Below are 8,797 nucleotides of genomic sequence, written 5' to 3'. Positions count from 1 at the left end.
GAGGAGAACCCTGGTAGAAGAACTGGGTGATCTAGGTCCTACTCTTGGCTCTGTCCCATCTGCAGGGTGGTCTCAGGCCACCACTTTCTCCCTCTTTGGCCTGTTTTCCTTCTTCCCTTATGCACTGTCTGTTCTGATTGCAAGTTCTGTGGGAAAAGCTGTGTCCTTCTTACTAGGTGTTCATCCAGCTCCTAGCACAGGGCAGTCCTGTGCTTATTTAGTTCCTCTAGGGCACCAGTACAATGCAAATAATATTAGATATCTGAACATTTTTGCTCTTATATTTTTAATGAGATTAGATATGTGTTTTAAATGTGCACCTTTGTAGGCCTCCTGGTTTTTTTTGCTTTACACCCCAGAGTAATTTTCGGCTTTGATTGCACAGGAGGCTTTAACATTTACATCCCTGGAAGAGGCTGGAGCTGTTAGTTGAAAGCACAGCCGTGTGCTGCTCAGTGCAGTCCCAGCCTGCCCAGGGGGCTGCTCTAACTAACCAGAATCAAATTAAAGCGCATCATAAAATTACAGCATGCTTTTCTGTAAAGTTTTATTTTTACTTTCCTGGGCCTGGCCTTCAGGTTTCATTAGGAGCAGCGCTCAGCAGAGCTCCCTGCAGGCTGAGGGTACCCTCTAGAGGAACAGGCACAGGCAGCAGTGAAAAACAGGGATGCTCTGTTTTCCCAGGGGCTTTTTTTAGGGCCAGTGAGAAATCAGGGGAAATGAAATGCTGACTCTGGCCCCTGTCCACCTGTGCACTTTACCCTGTGCAAGGGACACAGGGTGCTGGTGGGTTTAGGCGTCATGTTTAAAGAGAGATGCGTGCAGTACAAAGAGGGACTGTACATATTTCTGTTCATATTTTCCTCCTGTGCATAATTCTGGCAGAGAATCAGGTAGGTTGGAGAACACCTCTTAGATCATCAAGTCCAACCATTATCCCAGCACTGCCAAGCTCACCACTAAACCGCGTTCCCAAGTGCCACATCAAATAGTCTTTTGACAGCAGGGACAGTTATTCCACTGCTTCCCCAGACAGCCTGTTTTGGGAGGCTTGACCACCCTTTCAGTGAGGAAACTGTTCCTCATACACAACCTAGACCTCCTCTGTTGCAATATGAGGCCATTTCCTCTCATCCTATTCCTTGTTTCTCGGGAGAAGGGACCAACTCCCACCTGTTTACAACCTCCTTTCAGGTAGTTGTAGAGAGTGATAAGGTCCCCTGTTTAGACTCCTTTTCTCCAAACTAAAGATCCCCAGCTCCTTCAGCCACTCCTCATCAGACTTTTGCTCCAGCCCCTTCCCCAGCTCTGTTGTCTGTCTCTGGACACGATCCAGCACCTCAGCATCTCTCCTGTAATGAGGGGCCCAAAACTGAAAATAGGATTTGAAGTGTGGCCAGGGTGGTACAATGGCCTCAAGGTTTGTTCTCCAGGCTTACAGGATCGTGCAGGCTGAGCGAGACACTCATGCTGTCAGTTTTCTTCCTGCTGGGAAAATTGCTGCCTCTGTCCATGGAAGGGGTAGGTCTTCCTGAAATGAGGTCCCACATCATGGGAAGCAAAGGAGTTCTTTGGTGTCCAAATTTCTGCAGTTTTTCCCTCTTCATAAGGACCTAGTCCAGCACTGAGCTCAGCCCCCAGGCTCCTGTGTGTCAGCCCTAATATAAATTCATCCAGCTGATCTGCCCAGGTGAGGAGCAGGCATGTTCTTCACAGTCAGATCTCAGCACCCTCCAGTCCAATCTGACTGTTTCTTCACCCCCAAAAATTCTCTTCTGGAAGGAGTGACTTCTGTAAGCAATACAAGGGCATTGGCAACACAGCTGGTTTCTTGAAGAATTATGGAAAAGCTTATAATATGTAACGACAGCACAACGTGTCTGCAAAATGATGCTCCCATTCCATTCTCCCATTGCAAGTGCCTAAGCTTTACGTTCCTGTTGCCTTGCCTCATGGCAGTGCTTCACTGGCTCTCACGTGGTTTGAAAACAAAAGAGGCAGCTCCATCTAGAGGTCTGTGATTAGGCAGGAAAACCTGGTTTTCATAGTTCTGCACTTAGGGGTTTCTGTTTGATGCAGTGCTGTGTACGTGGGAGTCACGGTGGCTTTACCTTCTGGTCTCAAAATGTTTTATAAGTTCCAAGATTTTTGGAGCTGGGCCTTGAGCATCTGTATGTGTAGTTTGCTGCCTGTGGGCAGAGTTTGGGACAGAAACAGGGTGGACAGGGAGGTCCTGAGCACTGCTTCTCTCTGAGTTTTTTACAGACATCTCAGAATTTCTCAGTGCAATGTGAGAGAGGACTGCACTCAAGCCTAAACTGGTATTTTCTGGCTTCCAAATACACTGATATTTTCTGATTCCAAAGGAAGGATGAGTACCATTGTGGTAGCCACCATGGAGTGGGGATGGGGACATGCTGGTAACTTTTACTCATAGATATATACCAACAAAAGGGTTACTTTAGGTAATTAGGAATCCAACAGTTTGTTTCAGAGCTTGGGACGGTATCTTTGTACCTCAGAGCTCTCACAGCAGTGAGATGTTAAAGATCCTGATAAAAGTACAGCATATTTTTTTTCCTATCAGTAACGAATAAAGAATAAACACAGAGACACATCCACTGCACAGCATATCCCGGAGTGCAGGCCTGGCACAGCGCTGCAATTGCATGCTGTTTTAGTTCTGAACCAAGAGGAGACTTCTTTATAATGGGCTGAAGAATAAAAATCAATCCTTATGCAGAATTTAAAGGTTAATAATGCTCATTTATGGGCTTCTTTTTCCTCTAATCACCTCATCCAGGTAATTGTTCCCTTCTATCTTTGAGCATCCTTCATCACCATTACATTCTCTATAATGTACTCCCCTCAGAATACTTGCAAGTCCATTCAATCTAACCCTTTTCTGCTGTCTTTTCAACTTCCATCTGTACTATAAGTATTAGAGATGACCGATCTGGTGGTTACTAGAAAACATACAGATAAATAGAAATTATTGGTCAGTGTTGACATTTCAGTGGAACAGAGTTCAGCATTTGAGGTGAAAAAAGAATATGCCGTTCTTGGCAGATGAGACTTTGTTTTAATGAGAAAAAGAAAATTAATGAGAGACAGGGCAGGAAACTGATAGATAAGGTTCAGTCTCCACTGAAAAAAGGACTTCAAGGGCTTGTTGATCCTTCGTCAGATTAAAGGAGTCAACTCAGGTATTATTAACATTAGTCTGCAACATGCAGTCATAATAGTCTCATAATGTTAATACATTTTTATTCTTCCTCTTTAGCTTACTTAGGGTTAAACGATATCTACGATTGTTTTAGCACAAATTATGGTTCTGTCTTTGGAAGACTTAAACAATTGCAAAGTTAAACTATTCAGGAAAAGAACAACATCCTTCTTCTTAAGGAATAATACTAATATTAGATAAACATTTCTGGAGAACATTGGGAATGCCAGTTCATAAACAGATCTCTGGCAACCACTGTAGTGGATTTGCTTACCTGGAGCCTTCTCTTTTCTGGGCTGAAGAACCCTCTCACAGGAGAGGTGCTCCAGCTGTCTGAGCATCTTTGTGGCCTCCTCTGGACCAACTCCAATAGGTCCATGTCTTTCCTGTGCCGAGGATCTCAGAGCTGGATGCAGCATTCCAGGTGAGCTCCCACGAGAGTAGAGGGGCAGAATCACCTTCTTGGACCTGCTGGTCACTCTGCTTTTTGATGCAGCCCAGGATGTGATTTACTTTCTGGGCTGGAAGTGTACACTGACGAGTCATATCCAGCTTTTCACCCACCAGCACCCCCAAGCCCTTCTTGGCAGGGCTGCTCTCAATCCATTCATCCCCCAGCCAGTATTGATACTGGGGGGTTGCCACAACCCAAATGCAGCACCAGCACTTGGCCTTGTTGAGCCTCATGACGTTCCCAGGGGCCCATTTCTCAAGCTTGTCCAGGTCCCTCTGGATGGGATCCTCTCCCTCAAACAGTCATAATGTGCTTTCAATTGCTGTGGCAGAATTGACTCTTTTTCTGAGCTGACACTCAGATCCTTGGACAGAAAAAAAGATCCAGTGACAGCAAAAGGAAGGAATAACACGCTGCATGAAGTGCACAGTGACTTTGTTAGAAAGACCCATTTCTGCAAGAGGAGCCTGAGGGATGAGAGGGAACAGGAGAAGGAAGTTGGTACAGTGGCACAGGTATCCCATGCTAGAGGGGGATAGGGTGCTCAGCTTTTTTTGCAGGGTTCTGCATCACAGCCCTGGCATCTACCGATGTGTGTAAAGCAAAGACTGTGGGGTCTCCTCTGTGTTTGAACAGTCCTGATCTTCATGGAAAATCCTGGGATTTATTACACTCTGAGCTGTACCAAGAGCTAAAAGAGGTAGAGGTCCTCTTTTTATTCTATCCTGTTACCACCAGGTAAGGGGAATGCACACATGTCTTATGATCTGGGGCCATTCCTAGTAAATTATAACAATATAATGTCCACATCCTTGGGCTTCCTAAATACTTGCATATTTCTTTTATATTTCTTGTCCAACTGGTTTTGTTTGCACAAAATAGTAGCACATGCTAGCTTGGGAAAGAGGGTAGGAAGGAAGTTGTTATTAGAATTCAATAGGAGAGGAGTTGTATCCTAACTGCCTTTTCTATAGGCAGGACCAGATAAGCTGACTCGTATCTCTGAGTCCCCAGCACCACAGCACTACTCATCCCCATGCGTGTACCATGTGAAACACAAGAGGCTTTCACCTCTACACCAGGGATAATAGAACGCTGTCTAATCACCTGTGCTGGTTGTACAAAATAGCAGTGTCTTGCACATCAGGGCACTGCAGGCTGAAGAAAACTGCTCAGACTGCTTGATGAAAGCCACTTCAATGAGAAGTTCCTGCCGGTCCTTCATGACAGTTTGATGCTGGTGCTGTTTTTCCTTTGCTCTGAACTGAATGAGGGTGAAAAAAAGCAGAGCGAGGTGTGCAACAGGAGTCTTCAGCATTCAGGAGGTGGAAGGGGAGGTCTTTCATATCTTGATAGTACTGGGTAATATTCGTCACCTGCAGGCATTTGTGGCTCTAGGCTCACTTGTAAACCAGGAGGCCAGAAGAGAACTGTACAATTATCTGGACTAAATCTTCATGCAAAACAGAAAACGATCACCCTTGTTTGATGCATCAGTCCCAACAAAGAGGAACTAAAAGATACGTTTAAACTTGAATGCTGGATTCCAGTGAATTAGAAAGACAGAATCATGAATGAAGCAGAAGATTCTACAGCCTCCTACGTACACAATAATGTATCTTTACTTAAATCCCATTATTATATATGGGGGTGAAAGATATGTGGGTGAAAAGCACAGATCACTGCAGATACCTGATGCCTCAGAGGTCCCTGGTTTAGAGGAGAGGTTTGTTGGGCTCAGAGGGACTGGCAGGAGGGGTTGGCATGTGACCTGACTATCCACATGGATGGCTTGAACCCATTTCTGAGTGTGCCTGTCATGTTCGGGAATAAGTGAGAAACTAAATTATAAATAATAGGGCAAGACTGCTGGGAAAGAAATAAATCCCAGTAAACCAGAACAATCAGTTTGTTCTCCAGTGTTTCCTGTACAAGTAATAAAATCTAATAATTGAGTTGCTGTTAACAGTTAATGACCACTGCATTTGTTAATGGACCCAGACAAATGAGAGCAGTTTAAAACAACAAACAGACCATTAGCTGTATTAATGGTTGGCTTGTAGGAGTTAGAGCTCTTATAAACTATATTCTGCAGTTTATAATACCAGCACTTTATAAAATGACCTGGTGTTTTCCAAAAAATAAAAAATAATAAGGATCAAGTGAGCTCCAATGTAGTAGTAGAAAATAAGTACGCATGGTAACTAAGAAAAGCTGATCTTAGGCTAAAATCTCTTTTTCTAGTTTGCATAGGAATAAATCAGGATCAACAGCAGACACATAAATCTTGTATGGCTTAAATGAGTGGCAATTCTGCTTTTGATTTTTCAGTGAGTTTGCAATAGATCCTGTAATTATTATCATTAGAGAGGAATTGGATCTTTTTTTTTACCCCCCAGACCACAAATGATTCCACACACGGGATATTCAGTCCTTAGCAGCTGTCATTATTTAGAGGTTTAACAAGCACTCTTATAGAAAGAACTATAAAAGGCAAGTGGTATAAATAGACTAAAATTAATACAGGAACAAAATGGAGTTAGTTTCTGCTTCACTTGCCTCTATAGCTCTTTTAATTTTTGTATTTTTACAGTATATTTAGCTGCAGTTTCATTTCCAAGAAGTGTCAGTAACATTTTTTCAATGGTTGTTATGAAAGCCAAAGTTTTTCCCTCACTTTACAGACTGACTGCTGAATGTAACCAGTGTCTGGCAGAAATTTGAAGTGGAACAATTTAAGCATTTGCTCTTAACTTGCCAAATGAGGACGATACTAAATTATTACAGAATTATAGGTTACTGAAGAAGGGAATAATGCACACTTTGGTAGGAAAAAGGCTCTAATTTATGTATAGCCGTAGCATGAGATGAGGCCAGGTTTAAATCATAAACTTACAAGAGAGCTTGGAAAAATTCTTTGGTTTTGTTTGTGGAGCTGAATTGCAAGTTTTCCAGTTAGACCCCCAAAAACATAAGAGAGGAGTTGCATAAACTTATCCTTGTGGTTACTGTGACCTGAAGGAAGAATGCAGGAGTAAACTCAGAGAGTTGTTCCAATCTATGGCCATTCATCCACCTGCAGGGAATGGTGCCTAAGCCAGTCTAAAGAGGTGTCACTCTGTAGTTTTTACTTAGATATGGAAATTACAATCCAGAGGAACACATTAGGCTCTCCAGGTCCCTCCTAGATTCATCATAACTCAGCCATGCTGTTCCATGTCCTCCCTCTGTTGATTCCTCTCAGCTGGCAATTTGTGGTTTAAGAAGTTCCTGAGCCACCATCTTATGGTCAGTAGCCACTAGTAAGTCTATCCTCCATAAATATCTAGTCCTTTATGAGGCTTATATTTCTGCACCCCATTTTTGGCAATGAATTCTAAAATATTTGGGGAAAAGGTGTTTGCTTCTGTAGGTTTTAAACCTGTGACCTCAAAATTTATGAGTGCCCTTTAGGTCTTGGCTGGGAAAGAATGAAAAACTCTTTCCCGTTCATCCAGTTCATATGGTTTATGACCGTGCAGATGTCTCTCACATTTTCCTCTTCAGTCATTCCTTCCCAGACCCAGAAATCTTAAGCTAGAAATTCTCTCTCCCTTCTCAACCATGTTTTATGGCTTTCATTACCTTCATCATCTTTTTCTGTGTGTTTCCTAGTTCTACTCCGCAGTTTTACAGATGGGCTTGCACATAATAAATGGTATGGGTGTATCATTTATAAAGTGCCTGAGTGACAGTTTTGACATTGCTGTCAGTTCTGTTTCTAATCATTACCAATAGTCTATTTGTCCTTTTGATTGTTGGTGACTAAAACTAACCTGTTTTATTCCAGGGGGTTCTCTACCACTATACTAAAATCTTCTCCCAGAGTGGTAGGTTATCAAATCTGCTCCTTTATCCTGTAATTTACCCATAATTCAGATTACATTGCCTCCTGTGCTTCATTTTCTATTTGTTGTCATTGCATGTCTTCCAGCACGCTGCTGCTCAGGCACATCAGATCTGTTCATTCTTCTCAGTGGGTTTCTGGAACAACTCTGTGTCGTCAGCCAACTGCTCAGGAAACCATCCAGCTTGGCAGGCAGCACTGGGAAAAGCCCAGCCTACCTGAACACTGGAGGGCACAGAATGAATCACTGTGCCATGCCTGGACCTCAGTCTCTGGGGTGCTGCAGAGGAAGAGGAGGGAATCTATGCTCCTGCAGACCTGCCTGGCTCCCCGAGCAGTGCAGGGATGATCAGTGCTGTCATCAGCAGATGGTGCTGCTGCATTCAGCCTCCCAAGGTCATTGTGTGTAGGGATGTTTTGATTCCTGGAAGAAAATACTGAACTGGGGATGGTTTTCCACCGTGCAGATGTCTGGAGGGTAGGAAGGGTATGTTCTGACTTTATGTCACTCCTCAGTTCTCTTTGAGAACAGGATATTTGGGCTTTGGCTGGGAGTTCAGAATAAGGGTGTGTTCAGATGCTGTTTGAGGTGAACGGTTCCAGAATGTTCCTGTGTTTGAGTGGATAAACAAAATCAATTAGATTGACATCATATGCATCCACACAACTGATTTTTCCTCCAGTAGAAAACTGGCCAGCAATGGGTACGGCTGCTCATCAGAAATACTTACAACTCATCAGTTTTTTTCCATAAGTTTTACAATACTTGTTGTGTTTTGTAAAAGTCCAGGTGCAGAATCATGCTGTCACATGAGACTCCAATGCAGGAAGAGCCAATGAGCAGCACGATTGGGTGCAAAACTGTCCAAACCTTTCCTGAGGCCAAGGATACACCAAGCTCAGCCAAGATCAGAGAGAAGGACTCTCCACAATGCCTGGCCCATGCAACCCAGCTCCGTGCTGGCCATGGCTCAGAGCACCTTCCCACGACCAAGAGGCAAAGGCATACTGCCATGAATGAAAAAGCTCAGAAAGATACAATAAGGGTGTGAATAAAGGCCTTTTACCTTCCAGCTGTTCATGAGAGCTCTGGAGCTCTCAGCTGGACAGAGATGCTCCTGCTCAGACCTCTGCTGAAAGGTGGGTGACAGACCCTGCTGGCAGGTGCTGGCTTGGTCTCTGCAGGTCCAGGCAGAAGCCAAGGCTGCTCTTCACAGCCTTCCCCCTTCCC

The sequence above is a fragment of the Empidonax traillii genome, unplaced genomic scaffold, assembly GCF_003031625.1.
Source record: "Empidonax traillii isolate 1590-97213 ecotype Southwest subspecies unplaced genomic scaffold, ASM303162v1 scaffold1217:size511469, whole genome shotgun sequence".
Classification (NCBI taxonomy): Eukaryota; Metazoa; Chordata; class Aves; order Passeriformes; family Tyrannidae; genus Empidonax; species Empidonax traillii.
The sequence above is the reverse complement of the archived record's forward strand: the minus strand, read 5'-3'. Positions refer to the sequence as shown.